Source organism: Babylonia areolata, chromosome 12, assembly GCF_041734735.1.
Source record: "Babylonia areolata isolate BAREFJ2019XMU chromosome 12, ASM4173473v1, whole genome shotgun sequence".
Lineage (NCBI taxonomy): Eukaryota > Metazoa > Mollusca > Gastropoda > Neogastropoda > Buccinidae > Babylonia > Babylonia areolata.
This window is the reverse complement of record NC_134887.1, coordinates 37,266,640-37,288,471: the sequence shown is the minus strand read 5'-3', so window position 1 is coordinate 37,288,471 and position 21,832 is coordinate 37,266,640. Positions and strand designations below refer to the sequence as shown.

At 42.5% G+C, this 21,832-nt stretch overlaps 1 non-coding gene across 1 annotated transcript; it reads right to left on the bottom strand.

The window, feature by feature from the left end:
- Nucleotides 1-14,076: 14,076 nt before the first annotated feature.
- Trnal-aag (transfer RNA leucine (anticodon AAG)) lies at nucleotides 14,077-14,157 on the bottom strand. The gene has a single exon. It is a non-coding gene; the product is annotated as a tRNA-Leu (tRNA).
- Between the last annotated feature and the right edge of the window lie 7,675 nt (nucleotides 14,158-21,832).

Sequence of the window (21,832 nt, the reverse complement as noted above, 5' to 3'; positions counted from 1 at the left end):
TCTTTTTCATTACATTCATGGCTTCTGCAATGAATTTTGCAACACTTAATTACAACTTCGCTGTTGCTGGATTGCAGATTTGCAATATTGTTATCGCTTGGGCCGTCTTTATGTAGGTTTATTGCATTACAGTTTTTACCTTTGTCTGCATAGGCAGCGCACTGACATACAAAATGCAAATCATTTTCTGGATCATTTCCACATGATGGACAAATCAAATCGTTCGAAGAATTTTCGCTTCAAGTACCATCGCTCACAAGTTTTTCAGTCCGGTAACCCTCAACCTGAATCAATAACAAATAAATATTCTTCTGCCTGAAAAACAGTTTTGAAGGAATAATAAACCATCTATATTTGTCGTTAACCTCTATAATCTGAATGACAATTCTACTTGTAACATGATATCAGTCTGTCTTTGAATTCATTTATAAAGCTGCATTCACACCCAGTACCTTGACTTAGCCAAATAATACCAAAACCATTTTTCACATAAGGTCTTTTTCACGTTTGAAACCCAGTTGAAGTGACCAGATTCGTGTTGTAAAATGAGCATTTCATATGCCTGTCTGCATAATATTGACATTGGCAATCTGGCCAGTTTTAGCCACTGTTTGATACATTGTATTGCTGTTCTGATTCGTAAAGGATATCTTCCTGTCTCTCCTTAGATAGGTTTATTTGATGCATGCAGGAATCTTTTGATCGCGTAAGTGTGCACTTTTTTGACTCACTTGTGTAAACAAAGTGAGTATGTTTTAACCCGGTGTTCGGTTGTCTGTCTGTCTGTGTGTGTGTGTGTGTGTGTGTGTGTGTGTGTGTGTGTGTGTCCGTGGTAAACTTTAACATTGCCATTTTCTCTGCAAATACTTTGTCAGTTGACATCCAATTAGGCATAAAAATAAGAAAAATTCAGTTCTTTCCAGTCATCCTGTTTAAAACAATATTGCACCTCTGGGATGGGCACAATTTTTTTTTTTAAAGCCAAATTATATGCAAACTGCATTTACTGTTAATCTACATTTTTTTAATTCTCTAAACTTGGCACTTTGATCTGATATTCTGACACAACAACAAGAGCAGTCACTTATCATTTTTTGTTCAAACAGGAACTTCTTTTGCTAAGCATGGAAGTTATATTTATTTTGCAAACGTTTTGGTGCAGATAGTAAAAAAGGGAAATTAATCTGTAATTAATGCTAGGGGACTTAATTTGCTTTTAACTGATCTTTCTCATCTTAAACATTACATTTTGAAATTATACTCAATACATAAAAAGCTTGTGTGTTTTACTCTCAGTGTACAGGGCTTTCACTGTGTTCATTCGCCCAAGTGGTCTTTTTTGGAAAATACTAAAATCAATACGACGAGTGGACTTTATGGATCTATTGGCTGAGCACTGAAGGTCATGGGCAAAAATCAATTGCGTACACATATTCATACACATTCAAAGCGCGTGCTCATATTCTTCGCGAACGCGAACGACGCCATTTTGTTTCAAGTTGTTGACCTGCCCGTTCAATCCTATATTATTCAATCGACAATACACGATAACATGTGATGGAAAGTTGGAGAAGGAGACCGTTAAATATTTATTCAGAGAAAGATTTGTGAACGCCTCATCACTTACTGGATTATGCCCCAAACTGCCAGGAAAATATCTACAGAATCGGTGGGAATTCACAGTTAAAAATAATAAACCATGTGAGTTAATACCCTTGAATTGATAAAACGTAAAAATTTCCAGTCTTGACTTTTCTCAAAATGAAGTCCTTTTCACTTCATAAGACGTTTAGAAGTACTTGTACTTGGCTCTACGTGTTATTAGTTTAACAAAATACTCAATTTTCATATCAACTTTAAAACTATAAAACTAGAATGAACATTAAAGAGAAATTGAATCGACCGTGTCAACCGGGTGTAACTAACTGAAACTTGTACATCTAGATCCAGGGAAAACGGCTAAATGTTGCAGTGTGATTGCGGCGATAGCCACGTTTCCTTTACCGCGGACTTAAAAAGAATTTTTAATTGCCCTTAAAGATTTTTTGAATGCCCAAGATACACCAGAATAATGATTTAAACAGCGTTCTCACTGCGAATACCGCAATCGATTTATCGCCCTTTAAAAAAGCATGTTTAAATGTTATATTTTTGAACGTCAGTTAAGGAGCCACGATAGTGTAATGGTTAAGACAGTTTCTTCTCACCCGAACACTCAGTTCGAATCTGCCGTTAGGACTTTTTTTTCTTTTTCTTTTAACCCGAAACTTTATAACAAATACAGAACACATTTTAACGATTAGATTTTTTTTCTTTTTCTTTTAACCCGAAGTTTTATAATAAATACAGAACACATTTTAACGATTAGATTTTTTTTTAAAGTGTATCACAAGTGAGTCTTGAAGGCCTTGCCTCTCTGGTTCCGTTTGTTTACCATCATCTTCTAACCTCCATACCTCTGCTGCATTTGTTAACATTGCTTCGATTTGCGTGTCAGTTTCCAAAAGGAGTGAATATAGATTGCATTTAGTCTTCACGGATTCCAATATTTCCATTTTATTTTCCCAAACTGTCTTGTTTATTTATTCTTATATATATATATATATATATATATATATATATATATATATATATATATATATATATATATTTATTATTTGTTTGCATTACAGCTTGACTCCTCCCCCTCCAACTCCCCTTACCCCCACCCCCCACCCCCACCCAACCACCCCCCACCCCCACATACCCTTACTCCCAACCCTACCTCACCCCATACAGTCACGATTACATTTTGTCAGAACCCGACTCCATGAATGAAGAAATATTATACGGGATACACGAGGTAAAGCTTTATGGAAGTCATTTTCACAAAAACAAAACCACAAAAAAATAAAATAAATAAATAAAATACCGCCGCATGCATGGTGGGGGTGGAGGTAGGGGGATGTAGGGGATTGGGGGGGGGGGTCGCGTGGGTTGGGGGTGGGGAGAATGTGTGTGGGGTGGGGAGAATGTGTGTGGGGTGGGGAGAATGTGTGTGGGGTGGGGATAGCGGTGTATGAAATTTTGATGTGTATGGAATTTTGGATGGGCGCCAGCAACATCAAACAGCCTGTTTCTCAGTGTGTTGCCGCTATTAGTTTACCTTTTTTTTTCTTTTTTTCTTTTTTTTTTATACCTGTTTGTCTGTATGAGCGTCTGTCTCTCTGTCTTTCTGTCTGTCATTTTCTTCCATTCCATCTTTCTTTCCTTCTGTCTGTCTGTCTTTCATACATTCGTTCATTCTTTTTCTTCCATCTGTTCTTTCCGTCTGTGTCATATTCTTTCATTCTTTTTCTTCCATCTGTCGTTCTGTCTGTCTTTCATACATTCGTTCAATCTTTTTCTTCCATCTGTTCTTTCCGTCTTTCTGTTTCATATTCTTTCATTCTTTTTCTTCCATCTGTTGTTCTTTCCGCCTGTCTGTCCATCTTTCATCCGAACTTTTTCTTCCATCTGTCGTTCTTTTCATCTGTCTTCCTATCTGTCTGTCTGTCTGTCATATATTCGTTCATTCTTTTTCTTCCATCTGTCGTTCTCTCCGTCCTTCCGTCTTCCTATCTGTGTCATATATTCGTTCATTCTTTTTCTTCCATCTGTCGTTCTCTCCGTCCTTCCGTCTTCCTATCTGTGTCATATATTGGTTCATTCTTTTTCTTCCATCTGTCTTTCTTTCCGTTGTTCGGTCTTTCAGTCATGCATTCGTTCATTCTTTTTCTGTCATATATTCGTTCATTCTTTTTCTGTCATATATTGGTTCATTCTTTTTCTTCCACCTGTCGTTCTTTCTGTCTTTGTTTTTCTTTCATACATTCGTTCGTTCTTTTTCTTGCATCTGTCGTTCTTTCCGTCTTTCTGTCTGTCTGTCTTTCATACATTCGTTCATTCTTTTTCTTCCATCTGTTGTTCTTTCCGCCTGTCTGTCCGTCTTTCACACATTCGTACTTTTTCTTCCATCTGTCGTTCTTTTCATCTGTCTGCCTATCTGTCTGTCATATATTCGTTCATTCTTTTTCTTCCATCTGTCGTTCTTTTCATCTGTCTTCCTGTGTCTGTCAATCATATATTCGTTCATTTTTTTTTATATTCCATCTGTCGTTCTTTTCGTCTATCTTCCTGTCTGTCTTTCATACATTCGTTCATTCTTTTTCTTCCATCTGTTCTTTCCGTCTTTCTGTGTCATATTCTTTCCTTCTTTTTCTTCCATCTGTCGTTCTGTCTGTCTTTCATACATTCGTTCGTTCTATATATATATATTTTTTTTTTTTTTCATATGTCGTTCTTTCCATCTGTCTTCCTATCTGTCTGTCATATATTCGTTTATTCTTTTTCTTCCATCTGTCGTTCCTTTCGTCTGTCTTTCATACATTCGTTCACTGTTTTTCTTCCATCTGTTGTTCTTTCAGTCCTTCTGTCTTCCTATCTGTGTCATATATTGGTTCATTCTTTTTCTTCCATCTGTCTTTCTTTCCGTTGTTCTGTCTTTCAGTCATACATTCGTTCATTCTTTTTCTGTCATATATTCGTTCATTCTTTTTCTTTCATACATTCGTTCATTCTTTTTCTTCCATCTGTCGTTCTTTCTGTCTTTCTTTTGTTTTTCTTTCATACATTCGTTCATTCTTTTTCTTCCATCTGTCGTTCTGTCTGTCTTTCATACATTCGTTCATTCTTTTTCTTCCATCTGTTGTTCTTTCCGCCTGTCTGTCCGTCTTTCACACATTCGTACTTTTTCTTCCATCTGTTGTTCTTTTCATCTGTCTGCCTATCTGTCTGTCATATATTCGTTCATTCTTTTTCTTCCATCTGTCGTTCTTTTCATCTGTCTTCCTGTCTGACTGTCAATCATATTCGTTCATTTTTTTTATATTCCATCTGTCGTTCTTTTCGTCTATCTTCCTGTCTGTCTTTCATACATTCGTTCATTCTTTTTCTTCCATCTGTTCTTTCCGTCTTTCTGTGTCATATTCTTTCCTTCTTTTTCTTCCATCTGTCGTTCTGTCTTTCATACATTCGTTCGTTCTATATATATATATATTTTTTCATATGTCGTTCTTTCCATCTGTCTTCCTATCTGTCTGTCATATATTCGTTTATTCTTTTTCTTCCATCTGTCGTTCCTTTCGTCTGTCTTTCATACATTCGTTCACTGTTTTTCTTCCATCTGTTGTTCTTTCAGTCCTTCTGTCTTCCTATCTGTGTCATATATTGGTTCATTCTTTTTCTTCCATCTGTCTTTCTTTCCGTTGTTCTGTCTTTCAGTCATACATTCGTTCATTCTTTTTCTGTCATATATTCGTTCATTCTTTTTCTTTCATACATTCGTTCATTCTTTGTCTTCCATCTGTCGTTCTTTCTGTCTATCTTTTGTTTTTCTTTCATACATTCGTTCATTCTTTTTCTTCCATCTGTCGTTCTGTCTGTCTTTCATACATTCGTTCATTCTTTTTCTTCCATCTGTTGTTCTTTCCGCCTGTCTGTCCGTCTTTCACACATTCGTACTTTTTCTTCAATCTGTTGTTCTTTTCATCTGTCTGCCTATCTGTCTGTCATATATTCGTTCATTCTTTTTCTTCCATCTGTCGTTCTTTTCATCTGTCTTCCTGTCTGTCTGTCAATCATATATTCGTTCATTTTTTTTATATTCCATCTGTCGTTCTTTTCGTCTATCCTCCTGTCTGTCTTTCATACATTCGTTCATTCTTTTTCTTCCATCTGTTCTTTCCGTCTTTCTGTGTCATATTCTTTCCTTCTTTTTCTTCCATCTGTCGTTCTGTCTTTCATACATTCGTTCGTTCTATATATATATTTTTTTTTTTCATATGTCGTTCTTTCAATCTGTCTTCCTATCTGTCTGTCATATATTCGTTTATTCTTTTTCTTCCATCTTTCGTTTCTTTCGTCTGTCTTTCATACATTCGTTCACTGTTTTTCTTCCATCTGTTGTTCTTTCAGTCCTTCTGTCTTCCTATCTGTGTCATATATTGGTTCATTCCTTTTCTTCCATCTGTCTTTCTTTCCGTTGTTCTGTCTTTCAGTCATACATTCGTTCATTCTTTTTCTGTCATATATTCGTTCATTCTTTTTCTGCTATATTCGTTCATTCTCTTTCTTCCATCTGTCGTTCATTCTGTCTTAGTTTTTCTTTCGTACATTCGTTCGTTCTTTTTCTTGCATCTGTCTTTCTTTCCGTCTTTCTGTCTTTCATACATTCGTTCATTCTTTTTCTCCCATTTGTCGTTCTCCCCGTCTTTCTTTCATACATTCGTTCATTCTTTTTCCTCCATCTGTCATTCTTTCCGTCTTTGTGTCTGTCTTTCATATATTCGTTCATTCCTTTTCCTCTGTCGTTCTCCCTGTCTGTCTTTCATACATTCGTTCATTCTTTTTTCTTTTCTTTTTTCCATCTGTCGTTCTTTCCGTCTTTCTGTCTTTCATACATTCGTTCGTGTTTTTTTTCTTCATCTCAAATCTTTTCAGCAAGCATTAAACTCCCTCTCTCTCTCTCTCTCTCTCTCTCTCTCTCTCTCTCTCTCAAACACACACACACACACACACATACGCGCACGAACGCACACACACACACACACACACACACACACACACACACACACACACACACACACACACACACACACACACACACTTATTTACCTACAAAGGAAGAAGAATTGTGATTCAACACACAAAAGCATAAAGCGTATATATAGACAACGTATCACATTCATTCACACACACACACACACACACACACACACACACACACACACACACACACACACACACACACACACAGAGTTACTAATTTACATACGTAACTTACGTACAGAAGGAAGAAGAATTATAATTAACACACAAAAGCATAAAACGTATTCAAAGACTACGAATTATATTATTCATTTACACACACACACACACACACACACACACACACACACACACACCCTCCTCCCCCCCCCCCACACCAAGTCCCACACACACACACTCCACCCCCACCCGCCCAACCCCCCAACCCCCCCACCAACCCACAATTTCATCATTACATTCCTACCACACGCCATCAACAGTCTGGCACTAACGAACTACTGGAACTCAAATCTTTGTCAGTTTACAGCAAACATTAAACTCACGCGTGCGCGCATGCACGCACGCACGCACACACACGCGCACACACACACACACACACACACACACACACTTACTCTAAAAATGTGTATGTGTTAATGTGATTTAGCGCGTGCGTTACTATCTAATAACTTCGGCAGCTTGCCGGCGGCTTGGCTTGGTCCCAACGAACCAGAGTTTCAGAGTTTGTTTATTCCCATTAACTCTTTTGAGTCATAGAGAAACAAGGAAACATGACAATAACAGGATGACGGCCACAGAGGAAGAGCGAAGATAATTTAAAAAGAAGAAACAAAAGGGGGGATAATACAAATGGGAACCGTTGCTCGTAAACAAATCAAGGGGAAGTACACAGTTCCTTAATTACTAAGGGAAGTCACTGCAGTAGTCGAAGACTGCACATCGCGATCGATGTCGTCAAGTGTCAACATTACTTTCTTACTTACGTACAGAAAGGAAGAAGAATTATAATTTAACACACAAAAGCTTAAAACGTATCCAAAAGACTACGTATTAAGATTCATTCATTCATTCACACACACACACACACACACACACACACACACACACACACACACACACTCCTCCCACGCCGCCCTCCCCCACCTCCCCCAGCCCCCAACATCCCGCACACCAACCCAAGATTTCATTATCACCCCCCTGTCACCGCACACCATCAAAAAAAAAAGTCTGGCACGAACGAGTAGGGCGTGATCAGTGGAGCGGGATACGTTATGGCAAGGTGCAAATGACGTCACCACGCCCCACCTCCCCCACCCCCCAGCACCCCCATCCTCTCCCCCCCCCCCCCCCCCCCCCCCCCGGACAGATCTTGAGCCTCTCCTTTCATCCAGCGCCTTCACAGGTCTGGGGAGGGGGGTGTGGGGGGGGGGGGGTTGAGGGGAGGGTGGGAGGTGAATGACCGGTAACCGTAAACAGGAAGATGTGGTATGGGTGGGTGTTGTTGGTGAGGGTGTGGGATGTGGGTGGGTGTGGGTGTGGGTGTGGGTGTGGGTGGGTGAGTGGGTGGGTGGAGGTGGGGCCGCGGGGTTGCGGAGACGGGGAGGGGGGGAGGGAGGGAGGGAGGGCGGCAGTGGTCAGTGGCAACAAGTTTGAAAAAAGACCAATACTGCTTCTACTACTACTACTACTACTACTGATGGATACTTATATAGCACACTATCCAGAAATCTGCTCTGGGTGCTTTACAAAAACGCTTTTGTTAACATAAAACATATCTATGTTACACACACACCAAAATGTGACTATACACACACATACACACACACACACACACACACACACACACACACAGCATACATACTGTGTGTCTAACAGCTATCCTAACACATACGCACACATAGGCAGGCACAAACTTACATAAACACACGCACACACAATACACATTCATATACATGTATGTAGTTATGTAAATAAGGAGAAGAAAAAAAGGCACGATCATGTCTCGAATCGATCCTTACGTTCTTCCTTTGTTTGGGGGGGGGGGGGGGAGGGGTGTTGGAGGGGGGATGTGTGTGTGGGGGGGGGGGGGGGGGGGGGGGGGGGGCTATGGTGGGCTTGGTGGCTTGTTACTGTGGTTGTTATGGTCGTTGTTATGGTGGTTGTTATTGTGGTTATCATCATCATCATCATCAACAGCAGCAGCAGCAGCAGCAGTAGTAGCAGTAGTCCTTACTGTCACGAACTGTCCCTTGCTCTGTCGCGAACCCCCCTCCGCGCCCCCCGCCCCCCCCCCCCCCCCCCCCCCCCCCCCCCCCCCCCCCCCCCCCCCCCCCCCGCCCCCATCCCCACGTCCCTCCTTCTTCCCCTTCCCTTTCTCCTCCCCCTCCCCTCACCGCCCACCCTCTCAGTTTCTCTTTGTCTATATCTGCCTTCCCCCCTCCCCACCCCCACCCCCACCACCACCACCCCACCTCCGCCCCACCTTCCCCTTCCCTATCCACTCCTCTCCCTGTTCTCTGCCAGCCGGTTGGGGTCTAACCATAACAAATGGTACAGCACCGTTGCTTTACCGTCCTTGGGCGGTGATGAGAAATTATTAGTGCCGGCCAGCCAATATTTCCCCCCCCTCCCCGGGGGACAGAAAGGAAGGGGGGGGAGTGCTCCTATAGTTGCTGACTGGTGGTGCGTAATTTGAGACGAACTGGTGTTCCGAAGATTCTTTGTTTTCTCCCAGAGTCCTTGGATTCAGTCATGTTAAAAACTTTATTAAAAAAAAAAAAAAAAAATCCAGTTTGGAAGAGTATAATCATATCCAGACTGGAAGAATATAATATCCAGTCCCGAGAGAATACCTACAGTCTAGGAAAAAAATTTATATATATCCAGTCTGGAAGAATATAATTTGTATATCCAGTTTGAAACAATCCCTAATCCACTCTGCACGAATACAATAAACTAAATAACCCAGGCTGGAAGAGGGAGAGAAAGAGGGAAAGAGAATGTGAGAGAGAGAGGGGGGGAGAGATAATGTGACAGGGAATCAGAGAGAGAGAGAGAGAATGTGTGTGTGCGCGCGCGTGAGAGAGACAGGGAGACAGAGACAGAGAGCGAAAGAGAGAGAGCGAAAGAGAGAGAGAGAGAGAGAGAGAGAGAGAGACAGGGAGACAGAGCGAAAGAGAGGGAGAGAGAGGGAGGGAGAGAGAGCGAGAGAGAGAGCGAAAGAGAGAGAGAGAGAGAGAGAGAGAGAATGTGTGTGTGCGCGCGCGCGAGAGAGAGAGAGAGAGACAAGACAAGACAAGACAAGACAAGGGTTTATTTGTTAGGCCTCCGGCCCATAACAAAGGAGTGGGCCACTAACAAAAATATTACATAATGAATCAAATAGTGTGAATAATATATCAATGCGCATGTGACTTGCAAGCTCTCTCTCTCTCTCTCTCTCTCTCTCTGTGTCACAACTCATGACAATCTCGTGGGGAGTGTTTTGTACATGCCCTTCCCCACTCGCTCTCCCCAGCTTGTCTTTTTTGTATATGTGACTCCCGGTTGTACGTTTTTCACGTGCAATCGTGGAGTCATGTTGCGTTCCTGTCACTGCTGAACAGAGGTTCAAGCCTTTCTGTTCTGTCAGTGACACTTCTCTAGGCTTTTCGCCCGCGACTGTCAGAGGAGGCAGCCGTGCCAGTCTTTGGCTCTCTTCAGGGCTGTTTGCCCATTTCGACGCTGGTAGTGGGGATCAGTTTCCTCCGAGCGGTCGTGGTCTCTGTGTGCTCTGTGTGAACTTCCAGCTTTGGGGTAGTGGTACCTCTTCTGGAAGTGGTTTCAGCATTCCCACTTTCGTGTTTATCCACGGACTTCCCTACTCTTCCACTGACCCTCCACTGTCTCCCCGGGAACCCCTCTGCCTGCCTTTGACTTCCTTGGTCCAGGCCTCCGTTGGCTGCTGCGCCTGCCGCTGGCTTCCGTCGCCAGCGTTCTCTGGCCTGGCGCTCAGCTGTCTGGGTGTTCTGCTCTTCGTCTTCGTCGTCACTGCTCTTCGTCTTCGGCGTCACTGTTCGTGTTCGTCGTCGCTGTTCTTCGCGTCGTCGTCACTGTTCTACGTCGTCGTAACTTACTGTTCGTCGTCGTCGTCACTACATCATTAACGTTGTGCTTGTTTCCTTATCTTAAAGCTCTGTTTTTTTGTGTGTGGGTTTGTGTGTGTGTGTGTGTGTGTGTTATATTTATCCATTGTTATTTAAGTGTTGTTGCAGCTGGGGTTGTGGTTATTGTTTGTGGGCAAGCTAGGTGTGTGATTAAACAAATGTATGTGAACCCCGGATTGTTGTAGTCTGTGTTTGTGTTGTCTGGGTGTTAGTGCTGGGCTGGGTGGGGGTTTCTAGTCCGCTCTCTTATAGAGCGTGACAATTTGGTGGAGATGCGGGGTACGTTAGGTTAGAGTGGGAGGGGGTTGGGTGTAATCGTTTTGTCTGTTACATGTGTACATATCCTGTATGATATCTGATTAAAATTATGAAGTGTCACTGGGTAGTCAGTTCCTTTTGAACTTTATCAAAGTATAACGTTGTTGCCTGTTAGCGGATAAATGTTAAAATATTTTTATGTAATCAATCACCGACTAAACTCAGATAATCACTTTTCTTTTGGTTTTTTGTTCTGTCACCCAGGCCAGTGGTGAGCTTCTTTAAATCCGTCATACAACTGTTGTTTTTTCAGTCATTGTCAGACAGCCAAACTGACTTTGGATAATGCTTTCTTTGACAGGAAGGTGGTATGGTAATCTCCCTTGATTTGTTTTGTATGTAACATTTTGAGCAGTCATTTGTGCATGTCCTTCTGTGTCGCCATTTACCCTGTGTTGGGTTCTGGTCGTAGGACCAGGGGCGTTTTTGTTCGGTACTGTCATGTGCCATTTGGGGTTTGGGGCTTTTTGCCCAATTGGATGGCACCCTGATGTGAGGATTTGTTTTTCCTCCGGGTGGCCAAATTCTGTGTTATCGGTGTTTCTGTGTTTGCCATTTACCCTAAATTATGGGTTCTGGTCGTAGGACCAGAGGCGTTCCTTTTGTTCAGTTCTGTCTTGTGCATGTCTTTGGGAGTCACCCTTCACCTACCTTTTTGACTGTCAATAAATATTGAATAACTTTACTTTCAATATGCATCATTTTGTTTTCAACAGATGTTTCATTTTCAACATGTATTTTAATTCAATTGTTAAATGTGGATATTGCTGATAAATCCAATTCTCTATTGAAATGGGATCAAATTAACTTAATTTTCTTTGGTACAAAACCACCAGCATTATTTTACAAGCTTTCAACTTTACTGTAGGATCAGCAGCAGTTCAGCACTGCAATGCTTTTGTCCCTGAGCGGACTTTCACAACATGGAAGTGGGATGTCTGTGTGTCCAATGTCTTGTCATTCATTGTGACTGTTTTGTTTGTTCCAAATTTAAAATTTGAACTTATGTGGGGGGTATTGTCACAACTCATGACAATCTCGTGGGGAGTGTTTTGTACATGCCCTTCCCCACTCGCTCTCCCCAGCTTGTCTTTTTGTATGTGTGACTCCCGGTTGTACGTTTTTCACGTGCAATCGTGGAGTCATGTTGCGTTCCTGTCACTGCTGAACAGAGGTTCAAGCCTTTCTGTTCTATCAGTGACACTTCTCTAGGCTTTTCGCCCGCGACTGTCAGAGGAGGCAGCCGTGCCAGTCTTTGGCTCTCTTCAGGGCTGTTTGCCCATTTCGACGCTGGTAGTGGGGATCAGTTTCCTCCGAGCGGTCGTGGTCTCTGTGTGCTCTGTGTGAACTTCCAGCTTTGGGGTAGTGGTACCTCTTCTGGAAGTGGTTTCAGCATTCCCACTTTCGTGTTTATCCACGGACTTCCCTACTCTTCCACTGACCCTCCACTGTCTCCCCGGGAACCCCTCTGCCTGCCTTTGACTTCCTTGGTCCAGGCCTCCGTTGGCTGCTGCGCCTGCCGCTGGCTTCCGTCGCCAGCGTTCTCTGGCCTGGCGCTCAGCTGTCTGGGTGTTCTGCTCTTCGTCTTCGTCGTCACTGCTCTTCGTCTTCGGCGTCACTGTTCGTGTTCGTCGTCGCTGTTCTTCGCGTCGTCGTCACTGTTCTACGTCGTCGTAACTTACTGTTCGTCGTCGTCGTCACTACATCATTAACGTTGTGCTTGTTTCCTTATCTTAAAGCTCTGTTTTTTTGTGTGTGGGTTTGTGTGTGTGTGTGTGTGTGTGTTATATTTATCCATTGTTATTTAAGTGTTGTTGCAGCTGGGGTTGTGGTTATTGTTTGTGGGCAAGCTAGGTGTGTGATTAAACAAATGTATGTGAACCCCGGATTGTTGTAGTCTGTGTTTGTCTTGTCTGGGTGTTAGTGCTGGGCTGGGTGGGGGTTTCTAGTCCGCTCTCTTATAGAGCGTGACACTCTCTCATTATCTCTCTCCCTCTCCTCTCCCTTCCCTCAAACACATGCACGCACGTATATACACACCCACATGCACGCTCGCGCGCTAAACACACAGATCCAGCGATCTGGGTTAAGTGAAATGCTGACAAGCTAACAAAACTTACAAAAAATTAATTACAAATTGCAAGAATCGGAAAAAAAGGGGGATGGGGGGTTGACGTATACGCAACAGGGTAACAAAATGCATACCTATATTCATCCACTCGTGTCCAAGTACAAAAGCTCCGCTCTCACGCCAAAAGCCTTGCATACAAAAAACGATAACTTCGCAACTAAAGATTCCGACACACAGGACATCAAAGCGGCAAATTTGAACAAGGTTGGATTTCTGTGATATTTGGCAGGTAAATGTTCTTCTCTTAGAGTCTGATAAACTGGACAAACCAAAAGAAAGTGATATTCTGTTTCAAGGGCTGTGTGACAAAAACTACACATTCTCTTATCACCAGGAGAGAGAGAGAGAGAGAGAGAGAGAGAGAGAGAGAGACAAAGACAGAGCGAAAGAGGGAGAGAGAGAGAGAGAGAAAGAGAATGAGTGTGTGTGCGTGTGCGTGTGCGTGTGTGTGTGTGTGTGTGTGAGAGAGAGAGAGAGAGAGAGAGAGAGAGAGTGCGAGAGAGAGAGAGAGAGAGAGAGAGTGCGAGAGAGAGACAGGGAGACAGAGCGAAATCGAGAGAGACAGAGACAGACTGTTACGCAAAGAGGGGAAGACATACCAGACTAAAGGCAGGCAACAAACATTCACATGCGAGTTTCAGTCTCATTCTCCCGCACTCATCCGTAAACAAGACACAAAGTATTGCCCCTGAGCCTATATAATCTTTTAAAAAAAAAAATCACAAATTGTTCTGCTTAGTTTCAGTTGCTCAAGGAGGCGTCACTGCGTTCGGACAAAACCATATACGCTACACCACATCTGCCAAGCAGATGCCTGACCAGCAGCGTAACCCAACGCGCTTAAAAAAACAAACCTGGCAGCGGTGGGATTCGAACCCACGCCTCCGAAGTACTGGTGCCTTAAACCAGCGCCTTAGACCGCTCGGCCACGCTACCTGACATGTTCTGCTTAACAAGCAATTAGTATACACACACACACACACACACACACACACACACACACACACACACACACACACACACACACGCGCGCGCAGGCATCCTATTATGAGTCTGGGAAACTTCAATGTTTTTGTGGGTCCACGAAAAGGCGCAATAGCCGAGTGGTTTAAGCGTTGGACTTTCAATCTGGGGGTCCCGGGTTCGAATCACGGTGACGGCGCCTGGTGGGTAAAGGGTGGAGATTTTTCTGATCTCCCTGGTCAACATATGTGCAGACCTGATAGTGCCTGAACCCCCTTCGTGTGTATACACACGCAGATCAAATATGCACGTTAGTTTCAGTTTCAGTTTCACTTTCTCAAGGAGGCGTCACTGCGTTCGGACAAATCCATACACGCTACACCACATCTGTTGAGCAGATGCCTGACCAGCAGCATAACCCAACGCGCTTAGTCAGGCCTTGAGTGCATGCTTACATATTTGTGTACCTATGAAAGTGGATTTCATTTTACGTAATTTCGCCAGAGGACAACACTCTCGTTGCCATGGGTTCTTTTTCAGTGCGCCAAGTGCGTGCTGCACAGGGGACCTCGGTTTATCGTCTCATCCGAAAGACTAGACGCTCAGTTTGATTTTCCAGTCAAACTTAGGAGAAAGGGCGAGAGCGGGATTCGAACCCACACCCTCACGGACTCTCTGTATTGGCAGCTGAGCGTCTTAACCATTCTGCCACCTTCCTTCTGTAACCCACTGATGTCAGTGTTCGGTGGGTTATGGAGACACGAAAATACCCAGCATGCATGAACCACGACAGAGTCATCGGCAAGTCGATGTTGGTCGTGTAACGGAAAGAACAAGAACTGACCAGTCAACTCACATCAATTCTGGTCTTGTTCTTTCGGGTGTGTCATAGTCTTCAAGACACGTGTTGTTTCGAGGCTGCACCAGCCTCATCAGACCACAGCCTGGTCTGTCCCGCTCCAGTCTCCCCGGACTGGGCCGCTACCACGTCTCCTCGGACAGTGGCTTGATCCCGTCTCCTCGGACTGGGCTGTCTCTACGTCTGCCCCGGAACTCTGGGACCCGTAAGATACATGCTCTATATAATTTCCACATTCCCCTTTCACGTAATTCGTGCTTTTCCATTCATGCCCTTACTTATATTAGTTCAAATAATTATCTTGGAATATCCACGGACTCTCCAGTTATCAAATATCAATTTCTCATTAAGGCCATCCTGCTTACATGACACAAAAAGAGGAAAACATTTATTCATTATCCATGCGTCGGGACTAACAAGGTGAAAGGAATATTTAACAATGATTCCCAGGTTATTATGAAAAACATGGCCACGTTCCTCAGCATGAAGAAACTATGATATAAAGATAGCATAATTCTATACTACCTTTGCTCTTCATGCTAGCAATTATATGTGCAGAGAACATGATACTATTCTTTGGTCAATTTGCGGTGTAACCAAGTTTACACAATATATCGCAAAGCATAGTTCCACCAAAATATGCACAACAAATATTAACTACATTTATGGTACATAAAAAAAACATGCTTACACAAAAAGACTAACCATATTATCTTTAAACTCTTATGAAAAATAATATGTAATTACCTGTAGCTAGAACCACAGAGCACCAACAGCGAGACCTTTTTCTTCAAGCCTCTGCGACAGACTGTTGTCGCTAGCCAGTTAAACCGGGCAGGGGGAAATATACTCACTGACCAGTACAAAAAACACGTGCAAATAAACAGAAACACTTGAATTCCCCTGCACGAGGAAATCAGATTGTGGCACTCCGTAACAGAGACAGAGAGACAGAGAGAGCGAAAGAGAGAGACAGACAGACAGACGGAGACAGAGACAGAGAGGCAGAGAAAGACCAACCGGCAGAGTAACAATGTGGGCTTTTAATTGGTTCCCTGAGGATTCACGACTGCGAGCAAACGTGGCCTACACAGAACCCATACCCAAGTTCTGAACATATTGACGTGAAGGTCTTATCGCCCATAGATCGTTAAACTCCACTTCCAAGATGGGTCTTGGTCGGACCAGCCTTGGGCTACTAGCTACCGGGCCATCAGTCTTCCGTTAACGTAAGCGTAACGTGTGAAATAACGCGCTGTGCGCAGCTGCCACACACCTAATCGGAGCAGGCGTCTGTAACGCAGGCGAGGATTGGCTGCCGTCGTTTATCGGGTCGTTAGCCGTGGGGTTTTGGGGTTTCGTTTTTTTTTGTTTTTTTTTTCAGTCATCAAGAAGCGATGACCTCAGAGTCGTGTCACAGAATCGTTTTTGTCTCTCCGGGGTAGATTTCCCTTCCGTCTGCGACCACTTCGGACTCAGTTTCAGTGCCCCGTTCTTGGTCTATCTCTGTTCCGTGGAGAAGAAAGAGAAACACCCGTAAGTGTTGGCGGGGGAGGACCCCGGCAGAGAAGCACTGTCTCCACCCGCCCTTGGAACAATCCTGCACCACCCTTGGAGGCCTGCACTGTGTTCACGATGGGTGCAGGCACGCACAGGACACTCCATTAAGAATTCAGGGACATAACTGCCCCCTAACAGAGGCAAATGTGACCACAGGATGCAACTCGCAACATCCTTAAAAGACTAAGTATCCCCATGGGTGTTCATGACTGCAGAGCCCACCGGCAAAAAGACACCACCCTCCAGCTGCTGAGCACACCCCACAGACCAAACCGCTCCTGCCCGCAGACAGATGAAGACAGTGCCCCTCCAGACACAGCCATTCGGTTTTATGTGCCCTCAAGAGAGAATCCCAAGTTGTATAATGTCTTTCCCACTGTCAACAGGACTTTCCCTGTGGTCAGTGGGTCTTTCCTCACCGTTACCGGACCTTTCTCCAGGGTCAGCCTAGTCCAGTCCGTTTTTGGTCTGTCTCTGTTCCGTGAAAGGCGTTCGGACGAATCCGTAATATACTCTACACTACATCTGCCATGCAGATGCCTGACCAGCAGCATAACCCAACGTGCTTAGTCAGACCTTGTGTGCATGCATATATAAATCATATACATTTGTCAACCAATCAGAGTGGAGTTCTTCGACAGGATTTTTCCAGAGGACAAATGCTTATGTTGCTATGGGTTCTTTTTTTCTTCTTTTTTTTTTTCCAGTGCACCAAGTGCGCGCCAGCACGACACCGGCGGGACCTCAGTTTTATCGTCTCACCCGAATGACTGGCGACACGCTCAGTTTGATTTTCCAGTCAAACTTGGCCGGAGAAAGGGCGAGACCCGGGGATTCGGACCCAGATCCGCACGGACACTGTGTTGGCAGATAAACGTCCTACCGGCGCATTCTACCACATTTTGTATTTTGTATTTCTTTTTATCACAACAGCAGCGGCACCAAATGTTTCAGATACAAACAAAAATCAGGGTGTGATGTTTGCAACTTTGGCAAAAAGGACAAAGGACGTCGACTGAAGAGGACAGCCAGGAAGGTCAGTAATAATCACAACTCCCCATGTCCAAACACAACGAGAGCCTGGTCGACAGTTCTGTGGATATCTTCATTTAATCTACTGAGAAAAAAAGAAAGAAAGAAAGAAAGAAAGCAATCAAGCCAAAAGAAAGAATGAAAGAAGAAACCAATAAAGAAAGGGTGGAGTGGGGGGTGGGGGGGGGGAAGAGAGGGGTATGAACGTAACTGATACTGTGTCCTTGTTAAGAAACGTAACAAATCAAACGTAACTGATACTGTGTCGTTGTTAAGATACGTAACAAATCAAACGTAACTGATACTATGTCTTGTTAAGATACGTAACAAATCAAACGTAACTGAGACTATGTCGTTGTTAAGATACGTAACAAATCAAACGTAACTGATACTATGTCGTTGTTAAGAAACGTAACAAATCAAACGTAACTGATACTGTGTCGTTGTTAAGATACGTAACAAATCAAACGTAACTGATACTGTGTCCTTGTTAAGATACGTAACAAATCAAACGTAACTGATACTGTGTCGTTGTTAAGATACGTAACAAATCAAACGTAACTGATACTGTGTCGTTGTTAAGATACGTAACAAATCAAACGTAACTGATACTATGTCGTTGTTAAGATACGTAACAAATCAAACGTAACTGATACTGTGTCGTTGTTAAGATACGTAACAAATCAAACGTAACTGATACTGTGTCGTTGTTAAGATACGTAACAAATCAAACCTAACTGATACTGTGTCGTTGTTAAGATACGTAACAAATCAAACGTAACTGATACTGTGTCGTTGTTAAGATACGTAACAAATCAAACGTAACTGATACTATGTCGTTGTTAAGATACGTAACAAATCAAACGTAACTGATACTGTGTCTTTGTTAAGATACGTAACAAATCAAACGTAACTGATACTGTGTCGTTGTTAAGATACGTAACAAATCAAACGTAACTGATACTATGTCGTTGTTAAGATACGTAACAAATCAAACGTAACTGATACTGTGTCGTTGTTAAGATACGTAACAAATCAAACGTAACTGATACTGTGTCGTTGTTAAGATACGTAACAAATCAAACGTAACTGATACTGTGTCGTTGTTAAGATACGTAACAAATCAAACGTAACTGATACTATGTCTTGTTAAGATACGTAACAAATCAAACGTAACTGATACTATGTCGTTGTTAAGATACGTAACAAATCAAACGTAACTGATACTGTGTCCTTGTTAAGATACGTAACAAATCAAACGTAACTGATACTGTGTCGTTGTTAAGATACGTAACAAATCAAACGTAACTGATACTGTGTCGTTGTTAAGATACGTAACAAATCAAACGTAACTGATACTGTGTCGTTGTTAAGATACGTAACAAATCAAACGTAACTGATACTATGTCTTGTTAAGATACGTAACAAATCAAACGTAACTGATGCTGTGTCGTTGTTAAGATACGTAACAAATCAAACGTAACTGATACTGTGTCCTTGTTAAGATACGTAACAAATCAAACGTAACTGATACTGTGTCGTTGTTAAGATACGTAACAAATCAAACGTAACTGATACTATGTCGTTGTTAAGATACGTAACAAATCAAATGAACGGGTTAAAAAAAAAAAAGTAAAATGATACAAAAAACAAAAAAACCAAACAGACAAACAACAGCAAAAAAGAAAAAAAAAACACACATAAAAAACGAAAGATGGAATCATGTTTTGTTAAAATTTGAAGTGACTGATACACGCCATTTTGAACAGTGAGAAAGGTAAAAGAATATCTAAAGTCGATAGCGATCGCCCGAGAGAAGAAGAAGAATAAGAAGAAGACTAAGAGATTCAAGATTCAAAAACTTTATTACTCAAGGATAAAGATTTTAGGCATTGCCTAGTCTTCCAATCTGTCCTTGTGACAACAAAAACAGTAACGATAAGACACAACAATAATAATAATAGTAAATACTACTACTACTACCACTACCACTACTACTAATGATAATTATAATACTAATCAACAGACATCATCATCATAAAAATATAATGAAGGGAACACTGTCACACACTCACACCCACCCAACCACCCACACACATATGCACACACTCATCCCCAAACACACACACCCTTATGCATATACATTATTTGCACATATACCTACATGCATGCATATGTCTACATGTACATACAGATATGTATGCATATGCATACATAAACATAATTAGAGAGAGAGAGAGAGAGAGAGATAGAGACAGAGAGGAGAAGAAGACTCAGAGAGAGAGAGAGAGAGAGAGAGAGAGAGAGAGAGACTGACCTGAAAAAATAGTGCAAATTTTGAAAAGCCGGTATCTCGTAACTGAGTTGATGCAGGTCTATTTAAGCTTATGTGGTATTTTTGGACTCGGAAGGTCAAAAACTTTACCGGCAGAAAGATGTGCAACACACATTATCCCGACATGTCCATTTTTCGCCATGCAGTTTTGTAGGCCGCGACCTGAAAAAATAGTGCAAAATTTCACATGCGGATATCTCGGAACTGAGTTGATGCAGGTTTATTCATGTGGTATTTTTGGACTCGGGAGGCCAAAACCTATACAGAAAGATGTGCTACACACATTATCCCGACATGTCCATTTTTCGCCAATTTTGCAGGCTGCGACCTGAAAAAATAGTGCAAAATTTCAAATGGGACATCTCGGAACTGAGTTGAAGCAGGTCTATTTATGTGTCACGTTTTTTTTTTTGTTTTTTTTTTTTTTTTTTGTTTTTTTTTTAACTCGGCAGGTCAAAAACAACACAGAAAGATGTGCTACACACATTATCCCTACATGTCCATTTTTTTCAAATTTTGCAGTCCTGCGTCCTGAAAAAATAGTGCAAATTTTCGAATGCATATATCTCGGAACTGAGTTGAAGCAGATCTATTTATGTGGTATTTTTGGACTCGGGTGGTCAAAAACTATTCAGAAAGGTGTGCTATACACATTATCCCGACATGTCCATTTTTCGCCAATTTTGCAGGCCGCTACCTGAAAAAATAGTGCAACGTACATTTTCAATGTGGATATCTGGGAACTGCAGTATACGTTGTCAGGCTAACATCATTTAATTGATTTTTTTTTTTAATGTTCAAACTCTTCTTCTTCTTCTTCTGCGTTCACTCGTATGCACACGAGTGGGCTTTTACGTGTATGACCGTTTTTACCCCGCCATGTAGGCAGCCATACTCCGTTTTCGGAGGTGTGCATGCTGGGTATGTTCTTGTTTCCATAACCCACCGAACGCTGACATGGATTACAGGATCTTTAACGTGCGTATTTGATCTTATCCTTGCAAATACACACGAAGGGGGTTCAGGCACTAAGCAGGTCTGCACATATGTTGACCTGAAAGATCGTAAAAATCTCCACCCTTTACCCACCAGGCGCCGTCACCGTGATTCGAACCCGGGACCCTTAGATTGACAGTCCAACGCTTTAAACACTCGGCTATTGCCCCCGTCTAATGTTCAAACTCATTATCTACTTCTGTTGGGCTGTCGGCAGTCGTAAATGACCTACTTCTTTCCCAGAATTTGTGCTTTTTGGAGGGTAAACTGTACAGGGGGGCGGGGGGTGGGGCGGGGGGTGGAGGGGGTGGGGGGTCATGACATAATTATCGAGGTCCACTGATGAAGTATACGCGTATACGTGTGTGTGTGTTGTTCGTTCTTTAGTTTAACGTCTTTTCACTGCCGGTAAGTGATATTAGACGAGGGTAGGAAAAAAATCGAGTGGGAGGATGGGGAGGCGGAGGGGGGGGGGGGGGGGGGGAATTACTGTGTACGCATGCGAATAAGTGAAAGTGTGTGTGTGTGTGTGTGTGTGTGTGTGTGTTACACATAGAAAATGATTGATTTAAGTTTTGTTAAAAAGAACAACAAAAAAAAAACCCCAAAACAAACAAACAAACAAACAACCCCCCCCCCAAAAAAAAAACAACAACAACAAACAAAACAAAAAACAACAACAACAAAAAAACAAAAAAACAAAACAATATAACATATTTCTAATGAAAAACTAACAACTATAACAGCGAACCAACTGGACTATTTAACAAGGAGTTGAAAAAGTCATACATAAGCAATGGACTGCTGAAGATCGTCAACACTGAAGATGTGTGTGTGTGTGTGTGTGTGTGTGTGTGTTAAAGTGC